The 27281-nt window shown below is 42.7% G+C and overlaps 1 protein-coding gene across 13 annotated transcripts in view; it reads right to left on the bottom strand.

The window, feature by feature from the left end:
- Positions 1-27281, bottom strand: part of FAM110B (family with sequence similarity 110 member B) — a 494939-nt gene that overhangs the window by 247904 nt on the left and 219754 nt on the right. Inside the window, exon 1 of one of the 13 annotated variants that reach the window (XM_029591330.1) lies at positions 14701-14868. The exons of the other annotated variants lie outside the window; for them this stretch is intronic. The gene's annotated coding sequence lies outside the window, so the exon portion shown is untranslated. Of the gene's footprint in view, positions 1-14700; positions 14869-27281 lie in introns of those variants that run through there. 13 annotated transcript variants of the gene reach the window in all.

Raw genomic sequence — 27281 nt, 5'->3', positions numbered from 1 at the left:
GAGGGGGGATATGATAGAGATGTTTAAAATCATGAAAGGTCTAGAATGGGTAGATGTGAATCGGTTATTTACTCTTTCGGATAATAGAAAGACTAGGGGGCACGCCATGAAGTTAGCGTGTGGCACATTTAAAACTAATCGGAGAAAGTTCTTTTTCACTCAATGCACAATTAAACTCTGGAATTTGTTGCCAGAAGATGTGGTCAGTGCAGTTAGTATTGCTGTGTTTAAAAAAGGATTGGATAAGTTCTTGGAAGAGAAGTCCATTAGCTGCTATTAATTAAGTTGACTTAGAAATTAGCCACTGCTATTACTAGCAATGGTAACATGGAATAGACTTAGTTTTTGGGTACTTGCCAGGTTCTTATGGCCTGGATTGGCCACTGTTGGAAACAGGATGCTGGGCTTGATGGACCCTTGGTCTGACCCAGTATGGCATGTTCTTATGATTGAGACTATTGTGTTTTTCCTGATATGCCATTTTCTTTTTAAATTTATACAGGAGGCAAGGAGTTAGGACAGGCAGGTCTAGTTTGGTACAGTAGGTGTGTCCTGAGAATCACATTAAGGGGAAATGGTAGTGTGACTGAGGTGGCAGTCTAACAAATAAGCACCACTCATCCATCCTGTAGCTACATTCTGCAAAATTTACATAATCTTTTTTTTTTCATTGGCACAAAATAGGAAAACGTTCTGTTGAATAAGGCACAGTGTGTAAAATAAAATCCTCAAAACTCTTTTCTAAGTACAACCCCCCCCGAAACTAATAGCGCCCGCAACATGCAAATGCATGCTAATGGCCCTGTTAGTTATTCCCGCGCGATTCAGTAAGTAAAATGTGCAGCCAAGCCACACAATTTACTTTCAGAAATTAGTGCCTACCCAAAGGTAGGCGCTAATTTCTGCCGGCACCAGGAAAGTGTATAGAAAAGCAGTAAAAACTGCTTTTCTGTACACCCTCCGACTTAATATCATGGCAATATTAAGTCGGAGGTCCCAAAAGTTAAAAATAATTAAAAATAAAAAAATTTAAAAATCGGCCCACGGCTTAAAAACCGGACGCTCAATTTTGCTGTCATCCGGTTTCCGAACCTGTGGCTGTCAGCTGGCAAAATTGAGCGTCAGCTGTTAAACTCGCCTAAAGCCGCCGCTGTCAAAAAAAGAGGCGCTAGGGACGTGCTAGTGTCCCTATGCCTCTTTTACTGCAGGCTCTCATTTGCATGCGGGCCGATACTAAACCGCGTGCACAGGAGAGTGGCCTGTGCACGCGCCGGGAGAGTGGGCGCTCGCCCGCTCTCCCGCGACTTTTACTGTATTGGCCCGATTGTATATTCAGTGGCGCAACGGCACCACTGAATATACTCAGCAATCTTAAAGTTAGCCAAAAACATTTAACTGGCTAACTACAGGACAGCTTTATGGGCAAAGCACAGTTAGCTGGATAGTCTAGCTGGATATCTTATTATCCAGCTAGAATTTAGCTGGATAAGTGACCACATTTTCATTTAGCTGGACCTCTATGAGCCTAAATTTCAAACCTATACACGGTACTGGATTTTCATGCATAAGTGGATGTGCGGAGATTTATCCTTTTTTGTAAACTGTGCAGCAGGTACACAGTTTTTAAAATACAGCATAGTTCTGCACTGAAAGGACGCGCGTATGTTTCAAATGTTTCCAATGTAATGAAAATGCTTACTCTCTCTACCTATTTTATAAACATATGTATATATTTTATGCACCAAAATAAATATAACATGCATGCATAAAAGCCCTGATTTAAACACGGAGGCAGGTATTTTATAAAGTATGCAAGTGTACCGTTTTGAAAATTCTTGTGCGCGTACTTGAAATAACCAATTTGCCAAAACCTCTGCCAGTTCACCTAGACCCTCGGCATTTCACCCTGAACTTCCCCCTAGTTCACCCCAAAACAGCTGACAATAGAAAGCCAGATTTCACTTGCGCTAATCAATGAGCAGGTGTAAAATTACAAACAAGTTGGCTAATCAACATTCGTAAATCTTTTATAATATAGTAACGTCTGCGCATACTTCCTGACCTGGCCCCAGAGCGTCACTAGACGGCCCTGTTTGCACTGGCAAAATGTATATACAAAACTGAAAATATGTGTGTGCTTTCAATGTTTATAAAATAGTATGTGCGCGAATAGAAGTTACTTGTACACATATATGCTATTTTTATGCGCAAAACCACTTTGAAAATTTACTGATAATAGTCTCATAGGAAGTTGTTCTTTAGTAATGAGTATCAAGCTATAAGAGGAACATCAAATTTTTATAACCCCAACCATATTGGCCAATTTGTGTGAAACACCTGTATAGCAAGCACCCTGGCCTTCACTGCAGGATAATATCTTGAGTGTGTTCTCTCTTACTTCCTGCTCACGGCAAAGATCTTCAGTGACAAATGGCCTGAGTCTGCAGGACAAACATTTTTAAAACAGCAACAATGGCTTAACTATGAGAAGATATGTAAAACAGGCACCAAATCATTTTCAAGGCAGAAATAATATGACACAAAACCTTTTTTTTTTGCTATTAACTACATCATTATGAACAGTGGCATGAATCTGTATATAGGTTTACACAAAAAACCCCAAAGAAATATCACACAATATTAAATACACATTGGAGCCTCCTAGGTGCCAGATGTTCTAGCTTCCAAGAGGTGAACAGAGGCTGAATAAGAAAGGTTTTCCATATATCTACTGATAATATGAGATACCTGGTGACTACTTGGTGGTGTTCAAAATACTCCAAAAGTTATTCACAAGAGCACAAATAAAAGTACTTAGAGCAAGCAGGAGAGGCAGACTCCATACCATAAGACTCCTTTCCATATCCATTTCAGGCATCTTGTGACGGGCGTCTTCCTCTGCCAGAAGCTGGAAGGGGACTGACTCAGCCATGGCCTGCGCAAAGCCCACAAAGGTCAAATCCTCTTGCGAGGATCTACGCCTCTCGTCTGGAGGAGATGGATCCGAAAGGATGACTCCATAGCTCTGCAAGGAAGACTCAGAGGTTCATCCCCCCCTGGGATCATATGGGGCTTCCTCTTCCCTGAAGTCCCCTGGGGCTTCCCGAGGAGGGTCCCTGCTGAGACCCCCAGCCTCGGAACCAAAGGTACTGATGGCACCTCATAAAACTGGGGGCATCAATGGCCTCGAAGGTCCCCGATGGACCAGGAACCAGACCAGGCAAGAGTGTGTGTGGCATCGGCACCGATGGTGCCCCTGGACAGGAGGCATTGTCTTCCTCCGAGGAACCCATAATGGGGATGACTGGATGGAGGAGGACTCAGACTGCTATGGCATTGAGAGACTCCTGGGTGCCAGTGGAAGCTGCGTGGGCAAGATGCCCAAGAGGACGATGAGTAGCTCCAGCTGCGGTGCTAGCATCACAGGGGAAGGCTTGGACACTGGAGGTACCGGTGGAGCCGGCGATTCGATGCCCTGAAGGGCTCAGAGCACCGCCTGTTGCACCCTGCTGTCCAGTTCCTCCAGGAAGTCCGCCGAGGTGAAGACAGAGGGAGGAGAGCAGGACAAGGCATCACCGGAGTCTCCCTGGAACCTCGGCGAGGCTCGGTACCCAGAATCGATGTCGGTGGGGAACGCCTAGGACTCCCGGGTACATTGGAGGTCGATGCCTCCTCTCCATGATTTCGCTTTGGGGGCAGCACGGTGGACCCCAGTGCTGCCCCGAGCACAGCACCGTGTGATGGTGATGATCAATGCCGATGCTTTCGAGGTTTCCACACAGTGCTCGGCCCGGTCTTTCCCTAATGGAGATGATCCTGAGGTCCTGGAGCGCGACTACGCTGAAGAAGGCCTATCTTCAGCCCCGTGCTCATGTGAGGGCACCGGAAGGGGAGTGGGCACTGAGTGAAGCAGCTCCATCGGTTCCCGACAGTCCTTGGGAGTAAAAGTGCTTGAAGCTGGAGTTGAAGGGCCACATTTTTTAGACCCGAAGAGTTTTCCCATTTTATCAAGCCAAGCCCCATGACCCTTGGGGGTCATTTGCTCGAAAAAACGACACCCCCGGACATCATGCGATGCCCCTGGCAAAGGATGCAGACATCAAGCCAATCCGTGATAGGCACGGTCCATGGGCACTGGGGGCATCGGTGAAAACCTGATGACCCCATGAAAAAGAGCCGGTGAGCAGTATATGACCAGCAGATACTGAGAACAGCACAGACGGGAATCGACTGCATAGAAGATACAAAAAACTTACCACGCTGCCCTGAAGCACTGACGAGGGGAAGGGGGACCCAGCACTGAAATGTACCAAGAGAAGTACAGAGAAAAGACAACAGCAGAGCTCCAAAAACCTGCAAGGCAAACAGCTCCGCGGAAAAGAAGAAACTGAAGGGGGACCCCGCGTGGACGCGTGGATAGTGGCATGCTGGGCATGCTCAGTGTGCCTAGTCAAAGTTCTAGAAACTTTTCTGTGCCAGGCTCCATCTGATGATATTACCCATACGTGAGGACTACTATTCTGCTTCTCCTAGGAGAAAAATGTATATTTTATTTTGCTTTTCTCCCACGGCAAATCACGAAAGCCAGCGCAGCTCATTCCTCACTACTACCTTTTACTCTATTCAAATCCACTGGAATATGATCAGAAAAAAAGTCTAAAGAAAAGGTTTGATAAAGGCCCCATTTAGAGCAGTTTCTGGCTGCCTTTAAAGACCCAGTTCTATGATGGCCACAGCATTTGCCTGTCCCTACCTACTGCACAAGCATCGCAACACATTTGACAAACATTTCCCCCTTTCCATAATCACTCTCATAACTGACCTCGCACACACATCTACTCACACCCATCATTCATACAACTAGGAAAAACCACCAGGGACACCAAATGGCAACAAAAAAGAAGTTTTATTGTTACCTAGAAAAATGGTAATTGTTCTAAACATTTTCCTCTTCCAGGGGGCACAGCGGTGGGGGAAAAGGCAGGAGGGTGGCCAGGTTTCCCATGTCTTTGTATAGGGTGTGACTGGCAGTCCTGTCCTCCACTAGCTACCAGGGCACACTTTCCCCCTCCATCTCTGCATCTGGTTATCAAGGAGGCAAGGTGCACCATTCCAACCTCTAGTCCAGTATGACAACTGTCTCACCAGGGACATTCATTAATGGCCTGAGTCCAACAAATGTAAAGCATAGTGTGACAGAGTATACTACCATCACTAGAGAACAGCAGCACAAAACCTGGAAGCAAGGGGCAGACAGGAGAGCATTAAACAGCTGGCCTCAGCAGGGTTGGGAGTGGTACAATGTTCCTTGCAGGACCGGGGTAGACGTTATCACAGGTCCAGAGAAAGCCTTGTTGCAGAGCAGGATCAATTAATAAGCAACACCAAAGCAGGGGCGCCCTGGAGGGGTGGAGTCTGCAGAGTGAGGTGTACCCCACTCTCACTGGGGTGATTAATTAGCAAGAGGTGCACCAAGCAGGGGGGAGAGCGGAAGTGAGAGACGTAGGACTGCTGAACAGGGAATGAAGATACTTCGAGAAATGCTAGTAATCCAGAAGAGTCTAGATTCAAGTGCGTTTAAAATCTGTGAAAGGAAGGGGAGAGGTGCACAGAAAGAAAGTGAGCTAGTGGCTTCTGAAGCTTGCACATGAGCCAGAGCTGTGGGAAAAGGAGAGGTACAGAAGGGAATTAGGCTCTGCTATAAATATGGTCTGTGCTTAAAGAAGGGTTGCAAGGGAAAGCACAGAGAAGGAAACTGAACCAAACTTTTGGTCGATGCAATAATGTGTAAAATTCAGCACATGGTTTCTTAATGCTAAGGTTATGCTATGCATCAGGTTATGCTATGGTTATGCTATGCATCAGGAGTTAAAAAAGGGTGCACCCAAACTTGATTTAAAATATGTGCTCAGCATAGGCTGAATACACATTTTAAACTCAGAGAAGCAGAAGTCTCTCAGATGTAATTTCTGCACATAACTCATGTTTTGTGTACATAGACTTATGTGCAACAAAATGCTTTCAACGTAGAAACAAATTTTGTGTGCATAAATCATATTTATGCAGGTTTTCTGTGCATAAATCCCAGTTACAGGTCCCGGTGTCTGAACTTCAGCATCTGCCCATAGACTGATAAGTGCTGGAAATTTTATAACTCCTTTGACCAGGAGTAAAGTTTCTAGTGCTAAGAAAACTCGAGTTAAGCCAGCACAGCTCTCTGCAGTAGGAGGTAATCATTAATGTCTTCATTTGCATGGGATTTTCATGTGAGGACACCAAGCAGGATGCACAGTTTACACATACATTTTTTGTGCACAAAACCCCTTGCTGCATCTGGAGTAATATTTGCACACAAAAAAATGTGTGCATAATTGAGGGCAAAACCGCACACTCTGCTGAGCACACTTCATTGCATCGGCTGGTCTTATTGAGACCTGTGAAGTAACCAGCATCAAGGGTAAAGCCTAGAGGGAGATGGACCTTGCTGTGCTTATTGACTAGACGCAGAGACACGTTATGAAAGAAATTGCAGAGGATGGTCTGAACTACAGCGGTCTGGCTATTCATGAGCAGGCAGACACCGAAGGAAAGCAAGTCCATATTCCCAGACCAAAGCAAACACCCTTTTCAGTGTGCTGTAGTTCCATTAAATCAAACACTGCATGAGCTTCAGGAGAAAGGTCAGTGCTGCTCCAGAAGGGTCTGGAGAACAAGACCCTAGGGGTGCAACACATAGTAATATTGAAATGAGAAAACTCACTCTCAGTCTAACAGCATACAATGGGAACATCAATAATGTGTGCATATCTTATCCTTCTCACATAAAGAGAGTGGGCAACACATGCCAGCAGAGTGCAAAAGGGATTTTTCTAGAGTCAGCAGCAGGAAGGTGGACAGTAGCTGGGGATCAGAGCTGAGGTGTGAGCTGCCATTCTGCCCCTCAGCCAGAACATGCTTGCAAGGGCATGAGAGTCCTGCATGTTTATCCTATGTTCAGCAGGGTAGTGCACTGCCAGTATTCCAAGGACTCCAGTCCTTTTGTGCCTAAGCAGAGCTGACAGACATCCTATGCTCTTTGGTGATTCTAAACAGCATTTAGAGAAGGGGCAAAAAGAGAAAGAATGGCGACAGCCTTTGGCCTCCAGATGTTTCAAGTCTGTACACAGCTTGGTTACCTCCATTAACATGGAGAAGACAGGACAATGGTCACTCCTTTCTTTCCCCCCTCCCCCTTTTTTCCCTTGAAAAAATACACACAAACACCAAAGTGGGATACAAACGGCCACAGTTTATTATGCATTCACAAATAACCCGAGCCTAAACCATATCACATCCTCCCCCATCAACAAATGTTTTTCATCAGCCACTAGTAGGTCACCACGTCCCAATGACATACTGTTGACACACCTCCCCCACTTTACCTCACAATCACTGCCGTTACCAGTTCCCTTGTCATGTCCCAGAAAAGAAACCCTACAGCTCGCACAGCAACCCACACTGTGGGTGCCTGACATGTGTAGCAGCCCTCCCCCCAGCTATACATGCCCTGCCATGACCCCCACATGACAAAGACCAAAAGTTAACAATGACCAAACCTTAGGCTCAGGTTACCCCACCCTGCGACAAACAATACAGCATCAACAATAAATAAACCCCAAACCCCTCAATTACATATCAATATCAAACAAGGGAGGGAGGATGGTGGAAAAATCACCCCGCTGCACTGACAGTCGAGAGACCTCTCAAGAAGCTCCCTCAACAATCCCAGGCAAAGCAAAAAAAAAAAAAGTGGCAAGCAAAAGTCTACACCCCCTACCTCCCCTTAACTCCTATCAGCCCTTCCACCAATCCTGACTCTTTGCTTCTTTCAAAAAAAAAAAAAAAATCTACTCCTCCCCCCCACCTGCTCCACCCACCTCCCTGAAGAAAAACACAAAATCATTGGGGAATTACCGCCCGCCACCACGTTAACTGCAGCATGGTGGACCCTGCCCCCCTGCCTTATATGAGTAAGGATATGCATCCCTGTTTAGAGGAGTGATAGCAATTGGTATGCAGGGTTTCCTAGTCTAAAAGGCATTATAACAGCCAATATGCATGATGGCTGTGGTGTAGGAGGTGGCAGATGATGAAGACAGAAGCTGCACTATTCTGTTCTCATATTTCTATCCCTCCTTTCTTTGTTGATCTCCCTAGTCAGAATAACATAGAAACACAGTAATGACAGCAGAAAAGGACCAGCCTGCCCAGCAAGTGTCCTATGGTAATATCTGTTGCGCCGTGCAGGTTACTCCCGTTTTTCTCTTAAGGGTAGCAAGGAACGGGTCTTTAATAGGGTTTTGAGTATAATATTTGATGTATTTTATTCCTTTTTATGATGTTAACCACTTTGGTATTTGCATTAATGATGTAAACTACACTGGCCCCTTTTTAGGAAAGGGTGGTAGTTAAGTATAAATGTAAATAAGAGAGATCCAAACCAGTTTACAATATCATATCATACAATAGCAATAAATACAATATAGCATAATACAAAAGCAATAAATATAATAAAATCATAATGTAATACAAAAATATAATTAAAAACAATCTTCAATCATCTCCTCTCCACTCCAGCAACTCACTCATAACCCAGCCTTGACTAGGGATGTAGGATAAGCAATACAATGATGAACCCTTCTGTGTGACAGACGAGGCTCCAGTGGCCAGTTTCCCTAGCCTTTCTGACTTGTGTGGAAGGAGGCAAAACATTATGAGGGCATTACTGTGACAATCAATTTTGGGGTGCCCCAAGATGAGCAGCTTATCATCTGGAGGGGCATATCTTGTCTGATGATGATAAATATAGAAAAACTGGTCATTTTCCGCCTATGCTAACCAGTTTCCCCTCGGGCTGAGCCCTCAAGGATTGGTGGCCGGTAGCCCCTGTTACAATCAAGGAACTAGAAGCCTGGAACACAGTGGGAAGCTAGAGCACACCAGGAAACCAGGAAAATGAAAGAGATTAAGCAGGAATGCTGAAGACAGAAATTGGAGCTGAAACTCTCTGGATTCAGGCAACAAGAATAAAGCCAGAGTATGAGGACCAGGAAGAAGGGCCTTTGGCACCTGAGGAAAAACTAGAGCATAAATACATGTCTAGGCAGGAAACAAGATAGCCGCTGGGGGGAAGTGAGAGGCACTGATCTGGCAGGAATGACTAGATAGTCCAAATAGCTGGAGGTGAAGTCAGCAACAATTGTGAAGTCCTCACAATTACAGCAATGTAGGGGTACAGTATAGGAGAGTATGTGCAAGGGAAAGTGGCTAGTGTCCTGTGAATGATATCACTTCATGGAGAGACAGCTATAGGTGAAAAATATAGATTCTGCAGATGGGAACAAATGGTTTTGTGTTCAGGTGGAAACATGCTGACCTTGCATACCAGTAACTCCTCATGCACTGAAACTTTCTAAGGAATTGGCAATTTGTTTTCTTGTGTGTAGGTGTTTTCTCGACCAAGTCCTACAAAGCTGAGGTGAATAAGTGTATCAGAGTATGAAAACAAGATGGTATGATGCTAGAAGTGTACCTGCTATTTGGGATCCCGCCAAGTACTTGTAACCTGGATTGGCCACTGTTGGAAACAGGATACTGGGCTTGATGGCCCCTTGGTCTGATCCAGTATGACAGTTCTTCAGTTTTTAAGGAATTTTGTTTCTTGCACTTAGATTGCACTGACATCAGAGCCCAAGCATGTGTGATGTGGTTTTTCTGACATTGCTCACTCAATTTTGCATGTCTGATAAGGGATAATGGCACAACCAAAATCTTATTAAAAGCCTATTTTCACTCTATTTGTCCACTCACAGAGGCTTTGCTGCTGCTTTGAATAGCATATATCAGAGCAATTCCTGGAGTGCCATACACAGGTCTGTTTTTCAGGACATCCACACTGAATATGCATTATACATATCTGCATACAATGGAGGCAGTTCAGGCAAATGTACCTCATGCATATTCATTGTAGCTGACCTGAAAACCAGACATGTTTGTGGCATTCCAGGACCAGAATTGCTTATCCCTGGCATATAGATTTTTAGCTATCAACCTGCCCAAATAATTATTTGCTTCAGCATGAGTGAATTGATTCCATTATGCTTTGCTTTTGTAGCATACCATCAGAAATTAAACATAAAACTGTATTATCAACTCACTGTTACAACATTTTGCATTAAAAGTCCCTCATTACTTATTAAATCTGCTATATAGAAAATAGTTTGCTTAGTGCTATTTGCTTAGTGCTGATATAAGCAACAGCCATGTTACACAACACATTTTCATTAAGTGGCAGAATGTAACAAAATCTAAGTTCATGCTATCCAATGCACACAACATGAGGGTGTATGTATGTATATCAAATATGCCAAAATCATATATAAATTAAGCACTAATGCACTGACCTAAATTCTCAATAAAAACATCTTTTATTTAGATATATATCAATATTCTTACAAAGAAAAATCACAAAATAACTAAAACCATACAACTTTGTGCAAGCCTCCTTTTCAATTCAAGTATGAATGAGGAAGGTTGAGTTTGGATGAAATTCAGTACAGATATTAACGACAAGATAATTTAGACCCAACGGAGTATATTGGATATTAAATGTATGTGTTTGAGAAATATGCATACAGGATCGGCTCTTTTTCCAGCCAAGTAGCTTTCCCCCTGAAGAAATAGTCTTTAGCGAAACAGAGGCCTGTGTCAGGGAGAGGGAAAACTGTTACATACCTCGGAAATCTCAAGAGGACAAACCTCCATAAACATTCAAGAGTTCAATCTGAGATACTTTAAGGACTTTTGATCAGCACATGTCATTTTAGATTTGCTTTTTCATACATTAAATAATTTGATCATTGATATATGCTGTTGTATTTTTTTTTAGTTTTTTTTGTGATTTTATCTATTTAAGGATATTGATATGTATCTAATCAAAGCTATTTTTTCTTGAGAATTTAGGCCAGTGCATTAGTGCCTAATTTATATATCATTTTGGCATCTGAATGATTGTATAAGCACTTGAACTATTTTTTGTAAGCTATCATCGTGTTTATATATATATATATATATATATATATATATATATATATATATATATATATATATAATTATTATGATTTATCCATGTCACTGTAATGTGCATGTCTGGAAATTGTAGGTACCTTGAGGGAAAGAGGAAGCAAGAATTCAAATCTCTTTTTGCAATACTACCAAAGCATGAACTTTCAATCCCAGTTGAAAATCTTCTTGGATATGGGAGGAACTGGCCCAGCTGAGAAGAGGACCAATTAGCTAGAAGATCCAAACCCCCCCCCCCCCCCAAAAAAAAAACAACAAAAAAAACCCCCCAGAAAAAACCCATGATACATCTAGTTCTAAGAGAAATGTCAACATGAGCACCTTAATTCCTAAACTGTGAGCTAAGGAAGAAATAGAGGTACCTACATGTGATCACTAGTTTCCATGCCAGGAAAGTCAGAAAAACATCATCATGCATTAGGAAAGCACCACCATGCTGTCTGAGGAAACATGGAGATACCACAAGAAAGTAGGAAGTAGGTTCTATTGCCTAGTGAGGGGGTGCTGCAGATAAACAAGGTGATGTTACTTAGAGGCTAGGAAGGATGATGCTGTTGCCCATAAATGGGAGATGATGGTGTGGCTGTCTACAAGAAGTATCATTTGACAGAGGGAATGTACGTAGACATATTTGATGTTACTTTGAGAAGTTGTGCTCTTGACTGCTTAAAAACAAAATGGTAGATGTTGGGTCGTGAATATGAGCATGTTGGTATACATGTAGATGGATTTATGCAACTGCAAGCATGAGGGGGAAAAGAGTTGGATTGTTTAGATTCAAAGAATATACATGTTAGTTGAGGTGGTTGTTGCCTGAACAGAATCTCCGGATCTTGCTTTAGGGAGAGGATAAACATAACTGGAAAGGATGCAATCTGCTATTGCTAGAACTACAACAAAATTGCAGGATGTTTTCTTGAAAACTGAGGTAGTAATTTTTTTCCAATTTCACATGAATTTCTTCATTGGAAAGCTGTAATGTTCCCACACTGCCTGCTCATAGCTGGGGTTTCCCTCTGGTTGATGAACCCTCACCTCAAGTTTTGTGCCCAATTCTGGAGGTCATGCCTGTGAAAGAATATAGACAAAGTAAGGCAGTACAGAGAAGGGCTACCAAAAAGGTGCAGGATATGTACCAAAAGTACCATGAGATAAGACTTAAGGACCTAAATATGTACACCTCAAAGAGGAGAGACAAAAGGGGGGAGGGGGGAGATATGACAAAGACATTCAAATACTTCAAAACTACAAACAATGCACAAGAAGCAAATCTTTTAGAGTGGCAAGAATGCTTTAAACAAGAAATCATAGTATGAGGCTTCAAGGGTGTAGAAGCGGATCATCATCAGAAAACATTTCTTCACAGAAAGGATCGTAGATGAATGGAACATAGAAACATGAAAGCCAAAAAAGACCATTATGGCCTATCTAGTTTGTCCACACCAACTGGAGTGTCCCTGCAGTGAAGGTGGTGGAGCAAAAACAATAACAGAATTCAAGAAAGTATGCGATAAGCATAGTGGATTCCTACTGGCGAAGATTAAAGGGAAAACCAGATATCATCTAGGGACATGGCACAGTAACAGGAAGAAAATCTGGAAGGTTAGATGGTCCTTATCTGTCATATTCTGTTTCTACATCTCCCCAGTTATCTATTTAATTTCAGTGAGAGGCTTAAAAAGGAAACAAAAAAATTGCTGAAAAAATACAAGAAAATGCAGAAAAACCTTAAAAATGTAAAATGTGTACATCTCTTGTACCTCCAATTTTCTACTGGCCTTTAACTACTGCCTGGATACGATGTGCTAGTTATGTGTATGTGGGTGTTAGGTGCATGTTTATGTGTCTGCTGTCTGGGTTGCACGCTGCTCACTGGTTTTGTCAGTCTGTGCTTATGCTGTCTGGGTGTATGTTCTCCTGGCTGTGGCGTACATCCTGCTGTTAACTATGTGTGTGGGTTTGTTTGCACATGTTCCTTCTGTTGCACTAAGCGATGTGTGTGTAGGTGTGAGCATGCATTGCTGATGTCTCTTATCTGTATATATACACATAGCCACAGCTAAATCCTAGGCAGAAAAGAAGTGTGCAGCATTGATGCTTTGTACAAGGGTAGGAGTGTGTGTTTACAGATTCTTAGAGGTGCTGTAAAGTCTGTGTCGGTGTGTGAATGCTAACAGGCTGTGTATGTTTATCTATTTATAACCAAACACTGTTGTCGGGGCAGAGTGCAGTTGTGCATACTGCTTCGTGGTGAGAGATGTCAGTAGTGGGTGGGGTATTTTGTCTCACTTTCTTTAGACAGACTCTCAGACTTGTTCTGCTAATCAGAAAAGATGCAAGGAGCACTGTTGATCTCACTAAAAACTGATACAACGGGAGCTTCCTACCTATCTCTTCTTAATAAATGCTTAAACAGATTGAAACAGCATAGGTGAATACTTTCTTCAAAGAAAAAAAAATGCTTCATAAATATATGTCCATGCACTTTTCTTCTTATTAGCTGAAACAAGCTGCCTAACCTCAGACGCATGGTGGCAAGACGCCAGCAGCTTAACTGGTAACTACACACAAATTTACATGTGTTTTATGGTTATAATATGACGACAAATAAAAGGGCATTTACTCAGTTTTTAAATTCACAGCAGTCTACCATTATTTTCATATAAAGGACAGTTAATATTTATGTTGGGGATAGGCTGAGGAGGAAAAGGTCCTCTGCTGCTCAGTTGTTTTCAATACTTGATTATGGCTCTTTAAAAACAATTACTAATATGAATTTATTCTCTAAACTTTTTCCTTAGATTTAATTAGTCTCACAAGTAAAATAAAGCAATGTTAAAAATACGTCCATCAAAATTTAGAGACAGAATGATGATTCTCTGCTGAAGACCAACTCCGTCAACACACTATGTCATTCCAAAGCTAAAAGATACCACAAACAAGGCCTGGGGCCAAAATCTGACCTTTGGGAATAATATATATTGGTGCAGGGAAAGATGTGCTGCAGCATTAAAGTTACCAAAAAAATATATATATTTTAATGGGAAATACAGAAAAACAAAACAAAACAAAAAAGCCCCCAAACACCTTTGAAGAAGCAGTTATTCCATATTCCTTAAGCTTTCCACAAAAACATTATCAGGATGGTGTGCATCCTAATCTAATTGAAGTACAAATCACAAAATATCACTCTAAGTGCTGGCTGTTTAGGAGAGTTTCATCCTTACTACAAGGAGACCCAAGCTCGCTGTCGTGATATTGACATGTAAATATCTAAATAAATGCAAGGCTAGCATCTATCATAACAAAAGGAAACCAATAGGAATATCAACATGCAGAGGATCAGGAATCCACAAAGCAAGCAAATAAATGCATAGTTCCTCCTCCAAGTCCCTATCCGCAATACAATGTTTTGGGTTTTGTTTTTTTTTTTTTTTTTGCAATCTTGATGGCAAACTCACTGAAGTATAAATAATATTAATGAAAACAAGATCAAATTAAACAGCTGACATGATCAACAGTATTCATTTCATGCATGATTGTGCTTTATGGGAGAGATAAAGACCTGAAAGTAATTACCAGGAACAGAAACTCCTCCTGTGACCTCCACTTGCAGCTAGCAGTCCGTAGGTCCCTGTTGTTTTCTAACAAAAGACCCCAGTGACTCTCTCGGTGGGCTTGCTTTATTTTATGTTGCAAAGATGAGCACCTCCACCTCCGCTGCATGAACACAGTACCTCTGTCTCTAATGCAGCATAAAGATTACTGTGGAAACCTATCAAACTGGCGAGCAGCAACAGCAGCAACCAATGAGCACAAGGCACAGGCAGAATCCAGCACATGCTCTCTGAGGCTCCAATACTGTCACTGCTGTTAGCGACCTTCTAATCTAATTATAGCCCTTTGCTAGCACACTAGTATTGAAGTAGAGCCTAGGAGACAATTAAATTTTCATAAATAAAACCCTGTAGATGACGTGACAATCAAGATTTCAGCTTACATTTGCATATCACTCATCATGTGATTTGTAGAGTATTTGCTACTTTAAAAATGAAAAATTGTTACCCTAAAAACTCTAAAAAGACTAAGTGATGGATAGTAGTATTTCCAACCCTGATTATGCATTTCCCAAAGCATTCAAAACAGAGTTTGATTTCTTTTTATCAATTTAGAAGACTCATGCAAAGGCAATCACCAATAATGATGTATATTATTTCCTCCAAATATACATTAAAACAAACTATGCAACAATTTCAACTGACAAATATTTCAAGAATCAATTTAAGAATTTAATCTAAAAAAAAAGGGTACAGATTATATATTTACATGTTTAATCCTAATGTTCAGAATTCCAGATGCAATAAAGAATACTTTATGTAACACATGTTTTTTTACCTTGATAGTTTATTATCTCCATTTATCTTATTACAATCTGCCCAAAGTGCTATGTAAACAGTTCTTGAAAGGGATAGGGAAAGGAAGTGGCCCTATGGGCTATCTTAGAAAGAGGCAATGGTACTTCCATATACACCAGGGTAGTCTATAAACCTTCAAATCAGATGGAGGAATTGGACAGAGATCTTGCCAAAGACATACCAAAGGTGGAAATGAAGGGGTAGATATTGATGGTTGGTGAATTTAAACTTCTGGATGTGGATTAGAGTATCCTGTCTGCAAAAAATAGAAAGGTCATGGATGTACTTCAGGGGCTTTGCTCAAGCAAATGGTGATAGAAGTCACAAGCGAGCGGATGGATGGATAATACTCAAAAACTGAGTGTCTCTAATGCCCAGGTAGGTGGCCTCAAGAGTATCAACAGTCATCAGATGGCATGATTTGTTGTAAATATCCAAAGCAGAGAGAAGTCAACAGAAAGCTCAAAGTCCTGGTTTTAAAAAATGTTTGTAAAATAGGGAATAGCTGGCAGACTGGAAGAACATAGGTGAAGTGGCAAAATAGTGGACTAGACTAAAAGAAGCTATAATAATGGCAACAAATCTTTTGTAAGAAAAATAAATACAAGAAAGAAAAAGATATGAACAATAGAGAACAATGGTATCTGAAGGGATTCTTTTAGCCTTTGAGCAGGATCTTATTTTGTTTTTATCTGTTTTACTTTGATTTTACATGATATATTTTTGTCCTTCTTAACCTTGTAGTAAGTTTTTAGTTTTATAATTTATAGTTATGCCCTTTTATATTTTTAAACTTACTGTTATATTTATAGTTATAAGAAATTGTATTTCTGTTTTTTATCTTATTATTTGAAACTGTGAACCGTAGAGATGGACTTTGTCCATACAACGGTATATAAAACTGTCTAAATAAATAAATAAAATAAAATAAAATAAATAAATAAAGAAGTGGCTGAAAAAAGATCAGCATTCAAAAAGTACAAAGGATCTCAAAAAGATGAACATATGGAAAAATATCTGGTAAAGCTGACACAAGGAAAGAAATCAGAAAGAGAAAAGCATGAGGTAAAGCAAAGTGACAACATATTTTTCAGGTACGTTAGAGAAAGGAGGAAGGCCAGAGATGGAATAACATGACTGAAAGGAGACAAGGAACAATGTCTGGAGAGAACAAGGCAAAAGCAGAATGCTAAAAAAATACTTCTGTTTTATTAATATATTTATTTGATTTATATTCTGTTTTTCTAGGCACTTCAAAACAGATTACATTTTGGTACTGAATGCATTTCCCCATCCCCAATGGGCTCACGATTTAAGATGACCTTGGAGGAGGACTGCTTCCAGTTTACATATGGGAGTTACAGCGTTATTGCAAGTGTTAGGGCCCTAACACCCGTGATAAGGCCTTAACACAATTTGATAAACGAACCTGTTAACTTTACAATTCCCATCACTCCCTCGGCAATCCCCTGGATTTATCCTAAGCTTTTTTTTTTTTAATTCAGATACCGTTTTTGTTTTCACCACATCCACTGGGAGGCCGTTCCATATACCATACGGGAGTATACCATATGTACTCTTGTAAATACCACACTGTTTGCAGAAGACAAGGTTTGTGTGGAACTAGCAAAATTGAAAGTGGACAAAGTAATGGGGCTGAATGAGATACATCTTAGAATACTAAGGGAGCACAGAAAGCTTCTGGCAGGTGCACTGAAGGATATGTTCATTAAATCCATGGAAAGGGAGTGTTTCTGCAAGATTGGAGAAGGATGTCTATGATACTGCTTTTAAAAAGTGGTAACAGAGAGGAGGCTTGTCAGCCTTACCTTTGTGGAGGGAAATTAATGGAGAGACTGGTGAAAGAAAGGATAGAAACATACAAACTTGATGGCAGAAAAAAAGACTGTATGGCCTATCAAGTCAGCCCATCCACCCAAATAATTTAGACTTAGGTTTATCATTTTGCTATAAATTTTGCAAGAATAGCACCTGTGATAAAAAAAAAAAAAAAAAAACGGGTGTGGTTAGGTTAATTTTTGAGATAACGCATCACGTGCTATTTTACCGTATCACATGGGGGAGGGGGGAGGGAGAGAGAGAGAGGGGCTCTCATTTAAGTAAACTATTTATACCACTATAGGAGGGGCTGCTAGAAACTCGGGTTGAGGTTTTGGTGGTGGCCTAGGTTTCGGGGGGCACTGTTACATGCTCAGTCAGAGGTACAAACAGCACATTACACATCAGTGAAGATTTGCTGTGATTTGGAGTGATGAAAAGTACACAAAAATGAGATTGGTACAATGTACTCTCAACCTAGCTTGATAGCAGCTAGGTAAAGCATGCATCAAACTAGGTCAAGAAGACGTGTACCGAATGATGCTTGAGGTACACAGCCACCACCACTAAGCATTTGGTAAAGACGCAAGGGGCTGAGGCCAACCCAAAAGGGAGCACATTGTACTGGTAGTGATCCTTCCCCATCACGAAGTGGAGGTATTTTCTGTGACTTTGGAAGATAGCTATGTGAGCATAAGCCTCCTTGAAATCGAGGTAGCACAGCCAATCTCCTCTTTTGAGGAAGGGGGATCAGTGCCCAGAGAAACCATCTTGAACTTTTCTTTTAAGAGAAATTTGTTCAATGCCCAGAGGTCGATAATGGGGTAAAAGCCTCCATTTCTCTTCGGTATGAGGAAATATCTCAAATAGAGGCCCCTGGAGATATAGTATGCAGCGTGTGAGCCCGAGAAGCGGGGGGATAATATTTCTGCTGCCTGTAAAAGGGCTTCCTGGAGCTTGGCCTGGAAGACTTTCTGACAGAGGAAGGTGCATCTGAAGGGCTAGCAGAGAGCTGTTGGAGGGTTTTTGGTGGTGGTCCTTCTACTGAGCCACTACATCCCGGACCTTATCACCAAAGAGGTTGTCACCTGTGTATGGGAGGTCAGTCAGCTTCTCCTGCACCTCTGGGCAAAGGTCAGAAGCCCGAAGCCAGGCCATTCTACGAGTGCCGATGCCCACAGCGGCTACTTGAGCCGTAATTTCAAACACATTGTAGGTGGACCTCACAATATTTGCCAGCCTCTAAACCTTGCAGGCAATAGCTGAGAGCAACTGCTGTTGCAGTAAGCCCTCTGTGAGGTCTTGGACCTGTTTCCAAAGGTTCCGGTTATATTGGGTCATATACAACTGGAAGGCAGCAATATGGACGATGAGCATAGTGACCAGAAAGACCATTCTGCACAGAGCATCGAGCTCCCTATGTTCCCACCCCGGAGGGCCAGAGGCATGGAGATGAGAATGCTTGGCCTTCTTAAGGGCAGATTCCACTACCACTGACTGGTGGGGGAAATGCCACCTTTCAAATCTCAAGGTCTGCTGTATCAGATAGGTGGCATCTGCCTTCCTATTGACTGGAGATATGGGAATCGGGTGTTTCCACATCCAAAGGAGAAGGTCCTTAAAAATGTCATGAATGAGAACCACCACGATTTCCTTGGGAGCTTCGACAAACTGGAGTACTTCCAGCATCTGTCATCGCATATCCTCCTCCGTAAGAAATTGGAATGGGATGGCCTCGGCCATGGCCCTGACGAACCCCACAAAGGAAAGATCCTTAGGGGGGACTGATGCCTTTCCTCTGCTGTGGAAGGCTCAGAGAGGGGGGTCATCCGAGAATTTGGATAAAGACTCCGAGGAATCGTGTCCCCCCCCATGGGTCATAAGGGCCTTCCTTACTAATGCCATTGGGGGAATGGCATGGGCGAGGCTTGTGGAGGATCCTAGCTCTGGGCCCCGATGAATTCAGAGAGATCGAGGACACTTTGGGAATCAATGGTTCCCCCAGCAACGGGGGGGACTAAGGGCCACGGGAGGCCAGATGGCCCGGGCAAAGCCTCGGGGAACCAAGACCTCGGGAATGCAGCACCGGTTGTGTTTTACTTCTTGGAGGATCCAATGATAGGGATCACTCCCGAAGGTCCCTTGGGCACAAGTTGCGTCAGGAGAGCGACTAGAAGGACGTCCAGACGCTCGAGCAGAGGCACCAGAACAGATGGCAGAGACTCCGGCATGGGGACCGGTGGCGGGGGCAGCTTGATGCTCCATAGAGCTTTGAGCACTGCAGTCTGCACCCTGCAGTCCAAATCCTCCTGAAAGTCCGGTGAGGCCAGGACTGATGGAGAGGGAAGAGGCGTCACTGGCTCTTCCTCGCTTATCCGAACAGGCACAGTGCCTGGCACCAATATCGGTGGGGAATGCTGGAGGATGGGCCCTCCAAGGCACAGGTGGTATGGCAGCTGCTGGTACCGCACCGAAACTCCATGCAGACCGGTGTCGATGCTTGCAGGATCTCTGACAGTGCTCGGCCCGGTTCTTTCCCAGTGCTGAGGAAGCAGAGGATCCTGATGTCCTGAAAACCGGTGAGATCATGGAGGACCGATCACCATTCCCTTGATCTTATGAAGATGCAGGAGAAGTAGCAGCGAGAGGGAGTGTATTGAGGGGCTCCCCTCAAACCCCCAGAGTCGATGACTCCAAAGCAGATGTGGATGGAGTGGACTTTTTAGAACCGAAAAGTTTCTCCATTTTGTCAAGGTGTGCATGCGCGTGACGGCCTTTGGGGGTCATCTGGTCCACAGCTAACACCCTCGGATGTCGTGCGAAGCCCCCAGGGAGAAGATACAAATGTCATGCGGATCCATGATGGACAAGGTCCACGGGCACAGACGAAAGCCGGATGACGCCATAAAAATACCTGAATTGAGGTCGATGACCAGTGGCCACTGGGAAATGGGATACTAGGAATCGACCGCGAGAAGCAGAAAAAAAAAGGGGTTTGCACCTACCGCACTGAGGAGGCACCGACTGCAAACAGGAACATGACAACGGGACGAGAAGAATACTCGAAGTTTACAAGAAAAAACAAGAAAGAAGTGGAGCTCCACTAACTGTGAGACAAACTGCACCGCAGAAAAAAGAGAGAATGATGGGGGACCTTGCATGGACGCATGGATAGTGGCATACTGAGCATGCTCAGTGTGCTGGTCAAAGCTTCGAGAAACTCTGACAAAAGTTTTCCATACTGGGCTCCATCGGATGATGTCACCCACATGTGAGGACTACCATCCTGCTTGTCCTAGGAGAATCTTATTTACTTTTTCAATTATCCATAATTCTGGTACACAGGGGGAAAACATATACTAACGTAAGTATATAATGGTAGAAAAAGTTCAAATTGGTCCATCTACTCTGTCCAATTGCAATGCTTCCACCTTGGGTAGATTAATATGTAAATTCCAATACTCAACACCAGCTCCCCATCGTAATGAAATGAAACAAATTTGGTCTTGTTTTTATTTAGCCTATTGGAGTGCAATTGCTCCTTATACTAACTGCAGCAGTACTTTGCTTCACTTTATGCACATTTTTTTTATTTCAACCAAAATTTACTAAAAAAAAAAAAAAAAATACTAATAATATTCCCAATTTACCCCTTAGAGTTCATATAATAAATGGAAACATTAAGGAACATTACTTGTTTTGTAAATGGGTAAATGTTAAAGCATATTTATAATTGTTTACCATAAAGACTTCAATAGAAGATAACCAACAGGTCCTGTTCTGTATGAGTTGGAACTAATGAAGGCCTACCCCTGGTTGCAGGCAATTTTGACAGAACAATTACATTTCTTTTTAAATCTAAACCTTGTTTGAATTTTTGTTTATATTTTATATTTATATTTTTATGAAGTAGCATATAGTATACTTGGATTTTCAGAAGGCGTTTGACAAAGTTCCTCATGAGAGGCTTCTAGGAAAAGTAAAAAGTCATGGGATAGGTGGCGATGTCCTTTCGTGGATTGCAAACTGGCTAAAAGACAGGAAACAGAGAGTAGAATTAAATGGGCAATTTTCTCAGTGGAAGGGAGTGGACAGTGGAGTGCCTCAGGGATCTGTATTGGGACCCTTACTTTTCAATATATTTATAAATGATCTGGAAAGAAATACGACGAGTGAGATAATCAAATTTGCAGATGACACAAAATTGTTCAATCACAAGCAGATTGTGATAAATTGCAGGAAGACCTTGTGAGACTGGAAAATTGGGCATCCAAATGGCAGATGAAATTTAATGTGGATAAGTGCAAGGTGATGCATATAGGGAAAAATAACCCATGCTATAATTACACAATGTTGGGTTCCATATTAGGTGCTACAACCCAAGAAAGAGATCTAGGTGTCATAGTGGATAACACATTGAAATCGTCGGTACAGTGTGCTGCGGCAGTCAAAAAAGCAAACAGAATGTTGGGAATTATTAGAAAGGGAATGGTGAATAAAACGGAAAATGTCATAATGCCTCTGTATCGCTCAATAGTGAGACCGCACCTTGAATACTGTGTACAATTCTGGTCGCCGCATCTCAAAAAAGATATAATTGCGATGGAGAAGGTACAGAGAAGGGCTACCAAAATGATAAGGGGAATGGAACAACTCCCCTATGAGGAAAGACTAAAGAGGTTAGGACTTTTCAGCTTGGAGAAGACTGAGGGGGGATAGGATAGAGGTGTTTAAAATCATGAGCGGTCTAGAACGGGTAGATGTGAATCGGTTATTTACTCTTTCGGATAGTAGAAAGACTAGGGAGCACTCCATGAAGTTAGCATGGGGCACATTTAAAACTAATCGGAGAAAGTTCTTTTTTACTCAACGCACAATTAAACTCTGGAATTTGTTGCCAGAGGATGTGGTTAGTGCAGTTAGTATAGCTGTGTTTAAAAAAGGATTGGATAAGTTCTTGGAGGAGAAGTCCATTACCTGCTATTAAGTTCACTTAGAGAATAGCCACTGCCATTACCAATGGTAACATGGAATAGACTTAGTTTTTGGGTACTTCCTAGGTTCTTATGGCCTGGATTGGCCACTGTTGGAAACAGAATGCTGGGCTTGATGGACCCTTGGTCTGACCCAGTATGGCATTTTCTTATGTTCTTATGTTCTCATACAATCACCAAACTCTTGGCAGTCAACTTTTTATTATTATTTAAAATGTATTTATTTGGGGGCCAGCAACCTCCTCCAAACATTTTTGGTGTCCAGATCAATTGGAACTGCCCCTTACATGGGATACAATATCATAAGAATCCATACACAGCTACTCTGGATTCTGCTCTGCACCCCTCCTTTCCCTTTTCAACTTCCACTCTCATCTAGTCCCATCACTGCAGCAATCATTTGTTCAGTGGCACGAACTACTGTTACTTTCAGAGGGTGGGCATAAGTGCATGCTTAGTCAGTCGGCAGATGTTACTATTGTGCAATGGCTGCAACTCCCTCTCCACTATGGGGCTGTGAATGCTGTCTCCACAGCATTGCCAGTCCTTGCCGACATAAGAAGCAGAGGTCAGGCTTACAGATTTACTTAGCCTTTTGTTAAGGCAGTCCCTCCTCTGGTTACTATTGATAATAAATTGTTTCCACTGCAGCAAGAAGCAAAGATTCTGGGGATGACTAGATTTTGTTTTCTCCATTAGACAACATAAACAGCAATTGTGAGACCTTTTTCTTTTAAACTTTGAATATGTAATCTGTGTCCTTACCTTAAGGTTGATCTAGCTCCTGATTCATGCCACAGTTACCTAATGAATGGATTATTATAATTCTCTTTTTGTTGGTCTCTCAAAAAACAGATTTGCTTACCTGAAACAGGCATTCTCTGAGGACAGCATGATGGTAGTCCTCACACATGGGTGATTCCCAAGCTATAAGCTGTCCAAGCAGGACAAAGCGGGAAACCACACAGTGCTGAAAGCACCACCTCTCTTCCCTTTTGCTTGTGAGGCAGCCGACCCACAAAGGGGTCTAGGCAGGAAAAGAATTGGGTTCTACAAAGAGAAACCCATAGAAATGACTGAGACACAAAACTCCATACATAGCAGGGGAGCCTAAAGCAGAGGAGTGATGCGAGTGCCAGCAGGAAACATACTCATCACAGAAAACAATACAAGCAGGGTTTCAGTTGGTCCAGAACCTCCTGAATACAGGAAAATGTAAACAGGAGGACTCTTCGACGAAGACTGCATAATTTCCTTCATTGTTACAAGACAACCGAAAAACCAACTGAGGCTCAAGAGTTCCCAGAAAGAAACTGCGATCCACTGGCATCCTAAGGACAGAATACATCTGCAGAAGTGTGCCCATGTTTGGCTGACTGGCACAATGGGCAGAATAACCCAAGCAATGCTTGGAAGAATAATTAGCAACAATGGCAGGGTATGTGACAGATCCCTGAATGGGATTGCTAGCCCAAATCCCCAAGCAGGGAGAAAAGTTAGGCCGAAGCTCATCCACACTGAACTCTTTCAAGGGCAGGGCGATCCATCCTGTCTACAGGACAGTTCAGGTATTAATACCTCAGCCATGATCAGGGGCAGATTGCAAGAAAATATCAGCCCAGGGGATTTTTTTCAAATCCGGCCCACGTGGTATCTGTCTGTCTCTCTTGTTCGTTTTCCCTGCAGGATGTGTTTCAACAGTTCCCAAAAGCACACCAAAAATCACCCTTCAGAGGCACATTATGTGACCTGGAGCCTGGCAGAATTGAGCCAAAAAATCTGCAATGTAAATTCCAAATTTTTCCTAAATAACTAAGTAATAGAATACACCCTAGACCAGGGGTAAGCGAACAGAGTTGAGGGCCCTCTTCCATCCATGCAATCGGTTGCCAAGTCTGGTTACATCTCTCATAATTATATTTTGGATTCCTGGTTTAGTATTAAAGTTTCGTTAACCAATCAACTCTTGAACCAGTTGTCAAGTAATGTGACAACAACATTGACAGCCAGTGCCTGACACACTCAGTGTCTTCTCAGACACAAACACCCATACACACTTTTTCAGATACCACTTTCTGTGTGTGTCTCTCTCTCTGACCGAAGACTCCCACACATATACTCTCGCTCTCAGTGTATGAGTGTGTCATAGAGAAAGAGTGTGTATAGGTGTCTTTCTGTGTTAAGGAGAAAGACACCCACATGCACACAAACACTCTCTCTGACACACATTCTGTCATTCTGCTGCTGCTCATATGCTCACAGTGAGTGCCCCCCCCCCCCCCGTCCCTTCTTGGGGTGGGGGAGGGAATGGGTGGTTCCACAGCTAGTTAACCCTTTCAGAAGGAAAGACCAGCTTACAGAAGCCTCTCCAACACTGCACAGGTACTTCCTCTTGGCTCACCCCACCCCTTTTTGTGACTGGAGCTTGCCTCCACTTCTCTGTGCTCCTGCCACCATTTCAGAGCATTACCATTAACTGAATGCTATAGAATCTGCTGCTTTTATGATTCCCAAGGCTCTGCATTGCCTACCTACTTCCAGGAGAGGTAGGCAATGCAGAGGATCTGTCACATACCCTGCCATGGAATAGGTAGCCAATGCAGAGGAATGGGGAGACCCATTCCTCCAGAGTTTAAAAAGAAAAATGAAGCCCCGGCTGAGACTGGAGAAAGCCACAGGCTCCAAAGCAGTACAACTCCAGAATCCTGCTTCTCCACGTGGATCCAGTTCAGCCAGGGTTGGTGCAAGGGTTATTAGGCATCATAGATAAACCTTACAGCCTGCCCCTTCTTCCCCACACACAATTAATTATGCATTTATAACTGTTTTTACATTAAAAAGGATATTCAGTCTTATGAGGTAAAAATATCACTTACAGGATTGTACATTATATTTAAATGCACTGCTGTGCTGCTAACCAGAATACCCTTCAAAATAAAAAATAAAGAGACCCTTTGATCCCATATTGCATTAAGCCTATTGTAACATGATACGTGTTGGCTCGGCTCTCAGAAAGCCTTGGGTAACCTGAATTACAATTAAAATACAGTAAAACTCCAATACCAAAACAGCAATAATAGCTATCATTCAAACAGGGACAACCTTACCAATGAGAAGGCAATGCTTCAAATATTACACCAGGATCTAACAAACCAATTTGGAAACCTGAACAAGGTAAGCTACTATAGGCCCCTACACAAGCTACATGCTAGCAGAATACCTCACCTCTGTCACACATGCAGACTACAGATTGACACTCACTAAATACAGAATAGAAACCATAAAGTATAAATAGAAATGTGCAGACAAAAACTGAATTAGAAACTGCAGCAAGCTAGATCCTGTATATAGTGCAACAATGGAAAGAGAAACATTACCATTCTTCATAAAATATCAAATCAAAAAATATAAGTCAGCAATAGTAAAGCCAAACTAATAAAAAGAATATTTCAAAACAGCTGAACATCCAATAATTAAACTCATATAAAACTTTAAAAAATTTCCCAAAAACCAATAGAATATTTTTAAAATAATAATAAAATAATAAAAACCAATAAGAATTTTAAAAAATTCCCGCTTTCTTTACTTTCCAGTCACCCTGAGATTGTTCTTGATTAGTGGGGGTGAGGAAGCGCACAAACTTTCTCTTCCCTCACACACATGCTGGCATACACACACACACACACACACACAAACTCCCTCGGCACCTGCTGACACATTCATTCACACACACACACATCTATTAACACATACATACACACACGCTCCCTCATATCCACTGACACATATATACATACGTCAGTCACACCCACTGGCTCAAATAGACACACACGTGCTCAATCACACCCGCTGACATACATATACTGCCTTGCACCCAGTGACATGTGTACACATGCATGCTCCCTCGCAAACTCCCACTCTCTCTATTTACCTCTGAATATATATTAAAAAAAACATAAATTTACTTATACTGGTGGGCAGGAGGGATCTAGGCAGGGATACTAGCTAATGGCCTTGCTGTGGGAAGCGATAGGTAGAAAGGCCCGATGCAGCAGGGTGGGGTTATTTTTTGCCTCGGCCCCAACATAAGGGGGGCCCATCAGCAGAAATGAGTGAGAGGCCATCAGTCAGAGCCTGAGGCCTTCAGCTGTGGTGAGGCAGCAGCGGATATCTGCTGGCTACCTCACAAGACAAAGAGAGCGATGGGGTGGAGTGAGGGAAGGCCTCAGAATGTTTTCTGCCACCTTGGTGATAGGGGAGAGGCAGGGAGTGATCCCACAGAGCTCAGCAACGTCGCGGGAAAGAAAAACAAAAATGCAGGCCTATAGAACCATGCTGCAGGCCTATAGAACCATGCTGCAGTCGTATCACGGCTGCAGCCGTAGGAAAAAAACAAAAAAAACCAAAAATAGAAATGAGCAGTGAGCCTCAGTTGAGGCTCCCGCTCTGCGAAAACAGCTGCTGCGGGCCAGGTTTAATTGCAGTGGCTCCGCGTGCATGGGGCCGCTGCAGTCAACACTAGCATCTTGTGACTGGCCTAACCGGCCCACCGGGGCATGTCCGAAGCCCTGATAGGCCAATCTGCCTCGGCTATGATTACATATACATCTCCCAAGGAAGCAAGCAGTCCAGTAAATGGAACACTCATTGCATGAACCAGGACTCCCCTGTCCGCAGACAGGGTAATCCATAAAATGGGAAGTATAACTTGCAAGCTGCTGCAACCAAAGAGCAGCACCTCTGTTGCAGGGTACCTTGTCCCCCAGCAACTTCAGCCATGCATATGGTGATAGGTTGAAAGGCATACTTGCCAATTAGATGGACTAGAACCCTCCTCACTGAGGTAGGGTCCTGCAAGGCGAGAATGACTGGCAATAGTGATCCTTATCAAAAAATGCCCATTGAGCTCAGC

Source organism: Rhinatrema bivittatum, chromosome 2, assembly GCF_901001135.1.
Source record: "Rhinatrema bivittatum chromosome 2, aRhiBiv1.1, whole genome shotgun sequence".
NCBI lineage: Eukaryota > Metazoa > Chordata > Amphibia > Gymnophiona > Rhinatrematidae > Rhinatrema > Rhinatrema bivittatum.
The sequence above is the reverse complement of the archived record's forward strand: the minus strand, read 5'-3'. Positions and strand labels throughout refer to the sequence as shown.